Consider the following 12,858-nt stretch of genomic DNA (forward strand, 5'->3'; position numbering starts at 1 on the left):
ATGCCCCCCGAGCTGCGACGGTTCCGCGGTAATGTTACGTTTCCGACGCGAGGGAGGGTCATTCGTCCTCGGGCCCCGGCGATTCGTAGTTACTACGAAACGAGCAACGACCGCTTTGGCGATTCCGGCCTGAAAAATATACGAGCGAGTTTGGACCGCTGTCCTGTTCAATCTGAATGCGTAGAATGCTTTTTCAAGTGGTCTGCATCGAACGTGAGACACGTGGTATTCGACAGAGTTGGGAAAAATTTTAATTACAGAATTTAAATCATAATTACGATGTATTAGGTCGATTCACAAGTACCATCCGTCGTGAACACTGAAACAATTATTAAATAACGGTTGAATAGCAATGGTCATAGGATTAGAGTAAAACTGACCATCAATAATTATGTTTAGAGGTAATGGGGGATGTTACAGAAATTGATATTTATTATTAAAATGCCACGAATCGACATTTTAAAAAACCAGAACGAAAGTTATTAATGATTCGACCTAATAATTGTAATGTATGTAATATCCGCTGTTATGTTTCTTAGCTAGGCTAGGGTCTTCTTCTAAGCTGTGTTTATTATTAGTAAAATAATTTAGAAATAATATGTATTGAAAGTATATTTATAAACGTATATTAATTTGACGCGGAATAGTTATTCTTGTTGTTTAAATAGTTGATATTTTTTTATTATTCGAGAACGTGGTACTATGTTACTCAGTTAAGCAAAGAATGGAGTAGAATAATTTCAATGTAATGGTTTCGATATTGTCATTCGGATACAATCGTCTGGTATCATTTATGAAAATGAGTAGTAAGATTTTGTAAAGTAAATACTTCTAATTATACGTTAATAAATATGTACACCTTGTATATATAATGTAATAACTTTCATAACTGAATCCAATTCTTCCTAAACGAAGTTTTAAATCAATGTATCACCTTTGACATCTATGTGTACATTGAAATGACGAAACTTTATTAACGAACGTTAACGTATTCTTTATTATATTATTCCTAATAACACCTAATTTCAGCCATTTAAAATTCTCTGCGCAAACACGGATGTATATAATACGTCGCACCTGACCGGGTGGAATGGACCTACAAACAAAAGGCTTGAAAATAGCAGAGTGAAATAATTGGCACGTGCCGCGAACGATTCCATCAATGTGGAATTCTACGAGGTTAGGACCGTTTGCGCGCCAAGTGGTCAACGTTTCGAAACGTAATAACAATAATCAAGCGGTCATGGTTCCGAGAAGAGTATTGCATTTCTGTCCGTTTAATGGCGTCTCGCAATTAAAAAACGGACCGAGAGGGACCGTGACCGGGAATCACGAAAAACCGGGGCTCGACCGGTCAACCATGAAAACCGAGACACGAGAGAGTGTTTCTAATAGAAGAGGACGCGCGATGCATTAGGCTAATCGTGGCCGTTAAATAATTCATCGCGCGCGGGCCATTCAAATTAATAACGTATTACCGGAATCGCTCCTCCAATCGAGCACGAATGCGGGCATTGCTTTGTGTACTCTATCATTTCCCCAGTGGTTCTCCTCTGCCTTGCCCTTCCAAGATATTTTTCTTCTTCTTTTTTTTTTGGATACATTAGCCGCTAAACATCTTTAGAAATTATATTGATGTATATCATTATTCCTCTTCAAAAGGAACCAATGGGACAGGGATTTAACGAATAATTCTAGTCCCAGTGTGCTCGATTTTTTCTTTCGATGAACTATATCTGACTCGGCCTTTACATGAAAATTGAAACTTATTATCTTTATTTTCTAGTCCTTGTTTCTCTTTCCTATTAATAAGTCTGTATTCCAATTTTATTTTCTCCTCATTTCACTATCCCTTCTGTGATAGTGACAAACTTGCACCCGATCATTTTCTAAATCTTAAAGAAACGAATTTTCAATACGGTGCATATAAACATATAAGTAAATAATAGATAAATCGTTGCATCTTCGATTAACACTGGAACTACCGAAGCAATCGTAATGCCTGGTTAGTACACCTTTATAACGATAATTAGAGATCTCTTACAACTTTTATTACAATATGAAATTGAATTTATATTACGTATATTATCAATAGTTTGTCATGCTTATCGACCCAACAGAAAAATATATATACGTTCATCGCCAGTAGTTCTAGTATTAACAATAGTAACGTACTTGTAGTATATATGTATAGTCTGACAAAAAATTGTATTCCCTTCTACCCTGCGTGCTCTAAAAAAAAATCGCCCCTCGAGGCTCTAAAAAAAAATCGCCAAATCGCTCCACAAAGCCGGCAGCAAGGTGCATGCGCACCGCTGCCAGTCCAAATCGCATACAAATGAGGAAAAGGAACGAGGCAAAAGGAAGGGTCTCGAAAAACAGAAAGACGGAGGGGGCCCTTAGCATACACGGCCGCGTCCGTCCCCGAGCGCGTGTAATCATTCTCGGAAGGGCGATTCCGTAGCCGGGGGATGATGATGATAATAATAATTTGAATCGTGCCCACTTAGCATATGTGTAATTTACCGCTTAAGATGATTTCGTCGTTTCCGCAGTCCCTTTCCCCCGTTCTTCGCTTCTCGACGCCGGGCAGAAGCTTGAAAGACGAAGAAATTCGTAATGACCGAGCAGGGAGTTGAAGCCGGAGGCGTCTGCCCAGAGACACGACCATCCGGTTGAATGAAACGCGAGGGAAAACGCGAGCAATTTGCTGCGGCCACCTCGACGGGACGGTCGAAAAATTGGCGCCCGGTGTGTCGGTTCAGACGGCGCTGGAGACTTCGACGCCCGCAAGCGCGAGCACCTTTCGCTCGATTTTACTGATCCCTGACTTTGTTTTGTAGTCGCTGAAGTTATATTGCTATAAACATTCATGAATCTGTAAATATGGCAAATTTTTTTTTCTGTTAACTTCATTTTTTTTGACGATTAATACATTCAATGCGATACCAAAAATCGAAGGATGATCCAGGTGGCGGAAATAGATTTTTTTGTAAAATCTAGGTACTTCTTTATGACACTTTTGATATTTTAGAAGATTTTAAACAGGATTAAAGTGTTTTTCTTAAGAATAAAAGCATAAGGTAGACTTACACGATACCTGCTATAGGATCACGTCTTTACGTCATGTTCACGTCACTCACATTAAATGTGTTCACTCGTAGTCTTTCGAACCACTTGGGAACAGGACGCTCGGTGTGTACAATGTACTGTGTTAATAATTTCGAAGAACATTCGATTGTTTGTATAGGTTTCATGAAATGTAGCAACTGCAGTTGCCTATTACAGAAAAAACGTACGATAGATGCAAAGCAACGACCAGATTCAAAAATGGTAATTTTCGAGTTTCCTGTTATAACGTATGAAGAACGCCTAGAGGTGCTGTTCGCAGTCAAAGAGTTAAGGGGACATATAAGTATTAGACGAATAGCACAACGACTAATAATTTAAGTCATTTGCACGTTTTTCACTTTTTTTCTGTGAATATATCACGTATTTTAAAATAACAATTAACAATTGGGCGTTGCACGTCCATGATTGTAATTGAATGACTCGTCTGAAAGCAAAATCGTTGTAAATGATCACTATCTCAAAATCTACAAGGTGGAACTTCGTCGAGAAATGTCCTTAAACATTATTTAAAGAATTATTTGAAGAACAATTTATAGAGTTGATATTTGTTGTACAATTTCGTGGAATTTTATTAAAATTGGTCAAGAAAGATCCACCTTGTTGATTCTGAGTCTAGGTCGTATAATTTTACGTAAATGTTTTCATGGTATGAATCTTCTCTTAGCATTTATCTCTTAATATCCATGAATTACGAGTATTTGGAGAATAATAACTCGATTGTTATGCAGATTCACACTGTTACACATTAGTTCAACCTTTATGTATCAAAAACAAGTTCATTTTTTCATAGTTAGGTAATCTGTATCGAGATTATATAAGTAGCGCAAGAAATATTAGCGTGTGATTAACGTGAGATAAATATAAGGAGAAGATACCTACAGTAAAACGGTATAATTTGCGTAAATATAACATGTCGAAACACATATAATTTTCGTGGCTCGTTCGTCGCGCACATTAAGATTTCCACGAAAAGCAAAATTTTTTACATCTTTAAATATGGTGATCAGAAGTGCGAGCAAAGCTTCGCGTGACAAAAAATGATAAACAGTTCGCCGAGAAATTAAAAGCTGAAGAAATATGGCTTGACTATGTTAGAAAAAAGGAACTGATTATGGGTTTGCATTATTATAGATATTTTCACTATAATATTTGCATGAATTCATAAGGGAATAACCGTCGCGACGTTGATTTAATCCCAGCCGCGTTGCACGAGCACGGAAGATAGGAATTGGGGAAAAAATGAAGAAGAAGAACCAAGAAAGCATGCATAAATTCCGAGGATCTCAAAATTACGAAAGTATTATACAATAATAACAAAGCATTGTTGTAAAATATCCATGTAGGTACTTTCGAGTTCTATAAAAGTTCCATTTATGGAAATCTAACTAATCTCGTTGATGATAAGCTGATATTTATTTCTCGTGAATTAACGTTTCATTGTCATTCTTCGATCTCTAGATCCTCAGGATCTTTTGCGCCTTAGCTCGCAAGGATTGCGATTTGACGTGTAAATACCGTGGACTACAAATACCGGTGTATGATTGAAAATCTTACGTTCATTAATTTAATATTGTAAATTTCAAATTCTTCTAAGATCACGAATAAAATATACAATTTGTTATGATCTATGTTCTACTATACATTCATTTAGCTAAACACAAATTCTCCGTGGCGTGCAGAATCAAAATTTATCTGCTCAGGTGATCAAATACAAACTTTCTTTATCTTCCAAAAGACTTACATACATCGACTTATTATTAACGATGGAAAATCTGTTCTATACCTACGTTATTGTGCTCCTTGGACTCTTTTCTCATCATCAATCTCACACTAAAAGAATAGAAATACGAAGTTCTCTAAAAATTCAGACTTCCATGAAGATGCTGAGACCTCTAGTTGGCAAATGTTGAACGTCATCCGAGGAGGATACCCAAAATTCATAAAAATTTGTTCATTTCCGCTTTGATTTAAATAAAACTTACAAGATCCAAATTTTTTCTTTTTCTTTTTAGGTGTTTAACGTTGTCTCGATTTCTTGGTCATTAGCGACTCCTTAGATTAGATTATATTTCTTTATATGTATAGTTTGGTGCCCTTTAAGCATTTTACGATGTCTGTTATGTGGTCCTGTGACGTTAGGATTGAAGGAGACCTTAGTTTGTATCGCGCTCTTTGATTTTGATATTTCTCACGCGTGAACAAGAGGTGGTTGATAGCATTTGGTTACATAGATTACAAACAGGTGGTTCTCTTGAGTAGGTGTTCATGTGTTATTTTGCTGTGTCCTGTTCTGAGCCTTGTCATAATTACTCCCCCTTTTCTGGTCATTTTCTCTGCGAGCATTTGTTGAAAGAAGTTCCGTACAATGTTGTATGTTTTAATTTTTCTTGTCGTGGTTCATATTCTATTAAAAAATTTTTTGATCGCTCAAGATAAATAATCATATGAGCTGCTAATTTTTTATTCCGAACTACTTCACGACGTTGTTTCATTACGTCCACCATATTTCCAGTAGAAAAGCCATGTCACTCGAACGCCGTGCTACCTGATCGTCGAAACAGCGAACGGGCAATCTCCGTGTCGTAATTAATCAGGGTCGATCACGATCATTGCAAGCCTTGTAGCCGTGGGGCGAGGGTGGTTCCACGCCATAAGTCTTTGTAATAGCTAATATCTCACGGGAGTCGTACAAACGCGAATTGGTTACTAGTTACTACTTACACGAGAGCTCGCGTGATTTATCGCCGCGGGCCAGCAGGCGGAGGCGGTGAGAAGATGGTTGTATTCGAATGGACAGCGAAAGGGGAGCAAGAAAGAGGGTGGATAAAGAAAATAAAGAACTTCAGGGCGGCGGGAGGACGATCGACGAGCAGGGATGAAAGAACAAGAGTGTGAATCTCTCGGGAGGCTCTACCGCGACCAATTAAGGCCCAGTTTTAATCGTTCCCCGTCTAATTGCTGACCCATTACATTGTCTCCCCGGGGTAAATACGTCCGACTAAATACCCCCGTCAGCGGAAAGAATCCCTCGACCCTTGGAAATCATCAACGTGTAAACATTGGCTGCGAATACGGCTCGGAATTAGCGAGTCGCTGTTGTTAACTGCCATCCGTCCTTGCGACTCGAGGTTATTAATAAAATTTATGCGCTGGCTACGATAGTCAAGGGGAAATGCACCACTTCGTACCATGTACCTGCGACCCGTTCGACGTGGACATTAATATAACATGGTGTACAGTGTGTTTCAAAAGCTACGGGGTATAGACTGTCGACAAACGTGTCGCTGTTAGGACTTATTGAACAGAAGAAAGAGGTTTTGTAACTTGCGGAGTCTATAAAAAACACGATCACAGTCGTAAAAAGTAAAATGTTCAGTATTTGAAAAACAAATTTTGTGAACTCCCTCTCACAATACACGATCCAAAGTTGAATATTCTTCTGTTCTGTAATCTGTTTCTGAATCTTTTTGTATTTTGAAAAACAAACTTTGTGAACTCTCTCTCACTATACATAATCCAAAATGTAATATTCTTCTGTTTTATAATCTGTTTCTGAACCATTTTGTGTTTGAAATACAAACTTTGTGAACCTCCTTTCGTTATATACGACCCAAAATTTAATGTTTTTCTGTTCTATAATCTATTTCTGTATCATTTTGTGTTTGAAATACAAACTTTGTGAACTTCCTTTCGTTATACACGACCCAGAATTTAATATTCTTCTGTTCTATAATCTGTTTCTGAATCTTTTTAAGTATATTAGACGTTCGTAAGTTTAACGAACGTGAAATTTTTAAAATCTGTTCTTTTATGGTTCAGACCGTGATCTATTGTGTTGGGTTCTGATCATTCTTCCATTGGAGAAATGTGACACTGATCGTTCTTTCTGGAACTCAGGATTTTTTGACCCCTAATTATTCTGGCCTGTGCCCGTTTGTTCCCTTTATTATACTGCAGTCCGATAGCTTTCCCTAAACCTATGCTAAAGTCTCAATTTCGATTTAGAATGGACTACCATCGTTGTTCCCCTGGTCTCTTCACTTGTCAGTGGATATATAGGATATTGATAAAAATGTGGGACACCATCTCAGAGTGGATTCAACATGCCAATCTGAGCTGAAAATGAGGAGTGACGAAACTGCGTCCGAGACTACGTTTCCGAATCATTAATCCTTGAAAATATGGGCGAAATACGCCTAGTGAAATTTAACGATTGGAATAAAATGAAACGAATGAAGCCTACTCGTAGAACACTTGAACACCACGCCTTTGAAGTAGAATACCTCGCCACAACAGACATATTCTACGCATCTTTCGCCCATATTTTCTACAATTAATAACTCGGAAACGAAGCCTCCATCGCAATTTCGTCATTCTTCATTTTCGTCTCGGTTTGGCATATAGAACACCCTATGTAAATGCCCCAGATTGACACCCTGCAGGTAGGCAAATCAGATAGCAATCCAAATGTTCTATTCGTGAATTATTTATTTCATGATGGCCCTTTTTGGATGAGATGTTCAAGCAAAGAGGAGCAGTTAGAAATAAGAGAAAGGTACTTCTTACCAAACGGAATGTCACGAAGCTGTTTCTAAGGTATGTCTACGTGTCCATGAAGTAAAGGCATCGACCACCACGCGCGGTGTGCCTCTTTCTCTAATCCGAGTCCCTGACGCTCCCCGGTTGGAACCGGTCGCTCTTAATAACCACCCTCGCACATGGCCTAAGGATCACCGTTGCTACCTTTAATCACGCCATAGACAACTCGCAGCGACTCGATCATTATCACGGCCAATAATCACCGGGACGTATTCCGCTAAGTGCTCCCCTCTGCCACGAAGTCCCTCTTTCGATGGCCGCCCCGGTCCCATTTCTCTTCTTCTTTTCCATTTGCCCGTCTCTCCCCCCGTTATCCCTCCGACCCCCGATACCGTTTTATCTCTCTGTTATTTGGCCCGACGACGAGCGATAATCAGGGAGTGGGATCCGCCGGTTGGATGGACGGCATCGCTAATTCGGCCCAATTACGCGGGACGATTAAAAAGATTTAATTGTCCGACGCGCCGAAACCCCTCCAGCGACTTCTGCGCTCGTCTGCGAGGGAGGAACGCAGTTCGGTGGGTTATGAGATACGTTTCTGGAATCCGAGGCGTGCATCTAGTGCCTAACTATTATAGTAAGTATACGAGCGTCTTCCATTATTGAGTTTCATCGAGATTGTGGTGGACATCGAAATGCAGAAGAACGAAGAAATGGAACGCTTTTATTTTTACTAAAAATTACTATAATAGTGCCTAATTATTATAGTAAGTACACGAACGTTTTCCATTATTGAGTTTCATCGAGATTGTGGTGGACATCGAAATGCAGAGGAACGGAGAAATGGAACGCTTTTACTTTTAGTTTTTGATTCTATAATATCGTTTATGCAACGTTTGCTTTGTTTAAGCTGGAGGAAGGATCGTACACTGGATAGGAGGATCGTGGAAATTAATCCTCTGAAAGGAATATAAAAAAGAAGATCGTCGGAAGATAGTTAAAGAAGAATATTCGATACAAACTCCTCTCGATTATCGTCCCGAATTCGGATCCGCAACGGGACAATAATCTTATAGGGAGCAATGCTTCAGAACCTCGTAAATTCGTTTTTTTTGCTCGTAACCCAAGTCTCGGGGGAAAAAAGCGGACACAGTATCGCATGAACGACTTTGTGTCGCGAGATATTTCGTACATAGCATCGCATGAAAGACATTGCGTTGAAGATATCTCGTCCAAAGCATATCATAAACGAAATCACGTGGCGAGATATCTCGTCCTCCGATGCGAAGTGGTTAAATCAATGTAGCTAACAGAAACACTATAAATAAATTTTTTTATCAAGATCCACAAATGGTCCAATATAGGCAACTCTCCCTTAAAACTAAAATCTTACAAATGAACTATATAATAAGTTAACCAGCCTGGAAACCATAAAAATTCCCCAATTCACCCTTGGAGACAAGACGGAGCAACAGTCCGAGGACCACGTCTCCTCCCGCGACTCCGGCCCAAAATTAGAGAAATTAGATTCGCCGCGGGATTCTTTCGTAAGGGACGACGTCGGTCGAATCCGGGAGCTGTCCCGCGCAGGATCAGATATCGTCCAGCCGAAGATTCACGCAGGGGAGAGAGGGGCGAGGGGGGGGGGAGAGGCGGCTCCTTCGAATCATCTCACAGAATCTCGTCTCGTCCCGTGGTCCCAGGACGTTCTCTCGCGGCGGGACACCGTCGCTGTGCCGCTCGTATCCGCGCAGGAGCAGTCGTTTATAATCAGGATCAGCCGCCGTGTCCTTTTTCGCGTCTCCTCCCGCCGCTGGGGGACATCCCTCCCCCCTGCCCCCCCCCCTTCCCTTTTCTGGCTCCAGGCGTCCCGCTGCTCCTGCGGGCGCGCGTATCTTCCCGGGACACCGGGGACCCGGCAGTAACCTCTAATTAAAATTAACGATAATAAGGACCGCGAGGTAGCTTGGCCACGTTACCCCCCTCGAACGCTGCTACTGTCAATTAAGCCGCGGGTCGCGGGGGATTACGACGTATCTCATGCTGCACTCCCCTACCCCTTGCCCGTTGACTATTCGAAAGACGTCGGAGGGTTCTGTGACCGTGAAATCTTGGTGATCGGGAAGAACGATTTTTAGTGGGGGAAGCCAACGTTGGGATTCTAAACCTTGAACCTCGAAGCTTTTATTGGGTCGTTCGGAAAATTCGTAGCGTTGATACAGTGTGTTGGTTATATTTTTACTGGATAAAGGAGAAATTGTTGTATTTATCAGGTGTGGATTGGATGTATTTGATGTAGATGTTACTGGTTGTTTTTTTGTTTGGTGTGAGAAACACTGTCGGAATGTATGAATAAACTAGAAGTTCATTACCATTATGTTGTATCAGAGTTGTAATGAAATTACATTTCTATGAATGGGGAAATTTTACAGCGTTTATGCAAGTAGTTACTTTACCCTAACTGATGATTGTTTTTTTAGATCGCTAGAATATTTTGTATTGACAAAGGCAATCTAGAAGCAGGTTGGAGGGTTTTTTTAGTTAATATAATCGAAGTTGTACACAATTGGTAGAATAAGATTGGTTGAAAAGTGTGGAAAAGTTGTTAAAAAGTAGTTGATAAAAACACAACATACATTGGAAAATATAGATTGTAACTCGGCCCATAAAAATGCTACGAATCTCCCGAATAATCTAATGTATTAGCTGGTTGTATGATTATTGGATACGATATCAGCCGACTGTGGCTTTTTTAACGCTGTTTTGATGACAAAACGCAGAATTGTTAAATGTATTGACAAACTTGGAAAAGGTACAATAACACTTTAGAAAATACCCTGTGTGGAATAACAGTAAAATCACCCTAAAATTTTCCATCTTTATGCAATTGTGGTTGAAATAAAAATGAACCCAGTATACCATGTCTGACATCATATTGAACAGTAATGTTTCTCCAGAAAAGGATAAATTACATTCCATAGCAAAGAAATGGTTCCGTTTTATTTTAACCATAATACATAAGAATTGAAAATTTTAGGGTCGGTTTTATAATTATGTCACGCAGTGCATGTGTCCAAATTGTGCCGAATAATCACTGTCTGAATTTTCCATTATTTTTAAGTATGTCCATCACAAACACTATAATAACATAGGTTTCAACCTCAATAAAAATAATACTCTTCTAAAAAATTACGTATTTTCCTTCAGCCATAATTTTTACGAACGATTACTAACAACATACATCACACGATACTTTAGTGATCTAGGCCAAAAAACAAATAAAATCAACTTACAGAAAACCAAAACGTCTCATCACTATTCGCTGAAAATTCACGTCCAGTGCGCCAAGCTTCCAAAGAAAGTCGAAAACCACAAGTTATCCGTTCGCGTTAAGAAGATTATCAATTAACGATTCAGGACAGCACTCGGTTGCGATGAATTCCCGTGGTACAGTGGAAAACGTACAGGAACACGTAGGCCGGTTGTAATTAATGACAGGTGTCCGGGGCGTTTTAACGAGCGGAGCCCGAAAATGGTGGTGGCTGTTACCCTCGCCTCCCCCCCCCCTTGCCACCACCCTTAGCCTAGTGGCTGGTGTCGGCGTAAGAGGTTTTCAGGATGTCGCAGCTGTACGAGAGAAGTGGCTCGGCCCGTTTTGTTCCCAATAAATTCTAGACACGGCCCCGAACGAGGCGCCGTCCTCACGTGGGCCTCGGTGTGCGTATTATCGCCTTGCCTAATAAACCTATAAATTTCCCTCCCTCCCTCCTCCTACCTCGGTGAATGTCGAGACGTATACGCGCGTCCGTGGAAACGGCGAGCCACTTTATGACACGCCTTCCACACGGGACAGGGGAGATATAAGGCGCGGGTACGAGCGTAAAATCGAGACCGCTGCGCGCGGCCGCGTAATTAAATGACGGAGTCCCACGCCCCACCACTTCGCTCCTCACTACTACTTTTATTCATTTTTTTTCACGCCGTCCTTGGACAGCTGACGAGGCAGGCTCTGTTTTTTTTCGAAATATTTCGTGCCGTTCCTGTCGTCGAATACCATGGTGCCGCGGGCGGTTCGATCTTGTTTCGATCTTTCGATGACCTGTCCGACGCGTGTGTAACGCGCGAATGTGGAATGGATGTCTTCGACAGGTTGACTGCCACGATTTTTTGCTCTTGTAATACCAATATCGTGATAGAATGTATGTTTGCTTGAGGTTTTAATATTGTGTTTGGACCAGTGTTGAGTAGAATTTTGTTCGAATAATGTACAGTGAAAAGCAATAGTATTTGAGAACGTCGTTCTGATCTTTAAGTATTTATGTCCTGACGGTACTTTGACATACATATTTGTATTAAGATGAAAGGCTGCCATGAACTAATTTTGTTGAGAATTTAGTTAGGATTAACAAGTGTTTACTATTGCTATGAAGTCCTCTGAGATGTTGTAAAATGGTATCCACAGTTGGAGATACTATATTCAGCTATTAAGCTGAATAAAAAAATAGAAAAAGTACAAACAATAAAGAAATTAAAAATAGAAAAACATATTTGAACAGTCGTCAAGTATTTGGAATAAAAATTGTGGTAAAAAAATAACGATAACATAATTCAGGCCTTAAAGGGTTAGGCAGTTAATGAGATTAAATAATTGTTTGCTAGGTGGTCTACTCCGTCCAGGTAAATATTGTTTTATTATGTAAAAAGGAATTTCCACATTTAATCAATTTGAAAACGGCGAAGTTACCTGTTTTATCTTTTATTCGTTATTCAAAACCGTTTACATATAATGAATTTGCCTGTATCTGGTTTGGTGCACCCCTTCTTTGGGTCGTTTGCTCTGCTATTAAATATACTTACAAGATCGTAACTATTTAAAAATAGAATACTACTGGTACTTAGTGTTAGTATAATACTACTAATACTGGTCACCGGCGACCACCGCGACAGTCGTGTTAATGGTTTATAAAAGAACTTATTGACTCGGTGTAAGATAATGTTGTGAAGCGATAAACACTCTCTGATAAATATTTAGAAATCTGATAACAGGAAAATATGAATGGAAATTTGGTAGAAATTAGTCTTGTTGTATCATAATCTAAATACTGATAATTTCATACTTTATGTGTTATTCTTATGACTCTTCGGCCATGGATTTCTCAAATGAAGAAATTGCGAAAACATTAAACT

The sequence above is a fragment of the Dufourea novaeangliae genome, unplaced genomic scaffold (genome assembly GCF_001272555.1).
Source record: "Dufourea novaeangliae isolate 0120121106 unplaced genomic scaffold, ASM127255v1 scaffold65, whole genome shotgun sequence".
Classification (NCBI taxonomy): Eukaryota; Metazoa; Arthropoda; class Insecta; order Hymenoptera; family Halictidae; genus Dufourea; species Dufourea novaeangliae.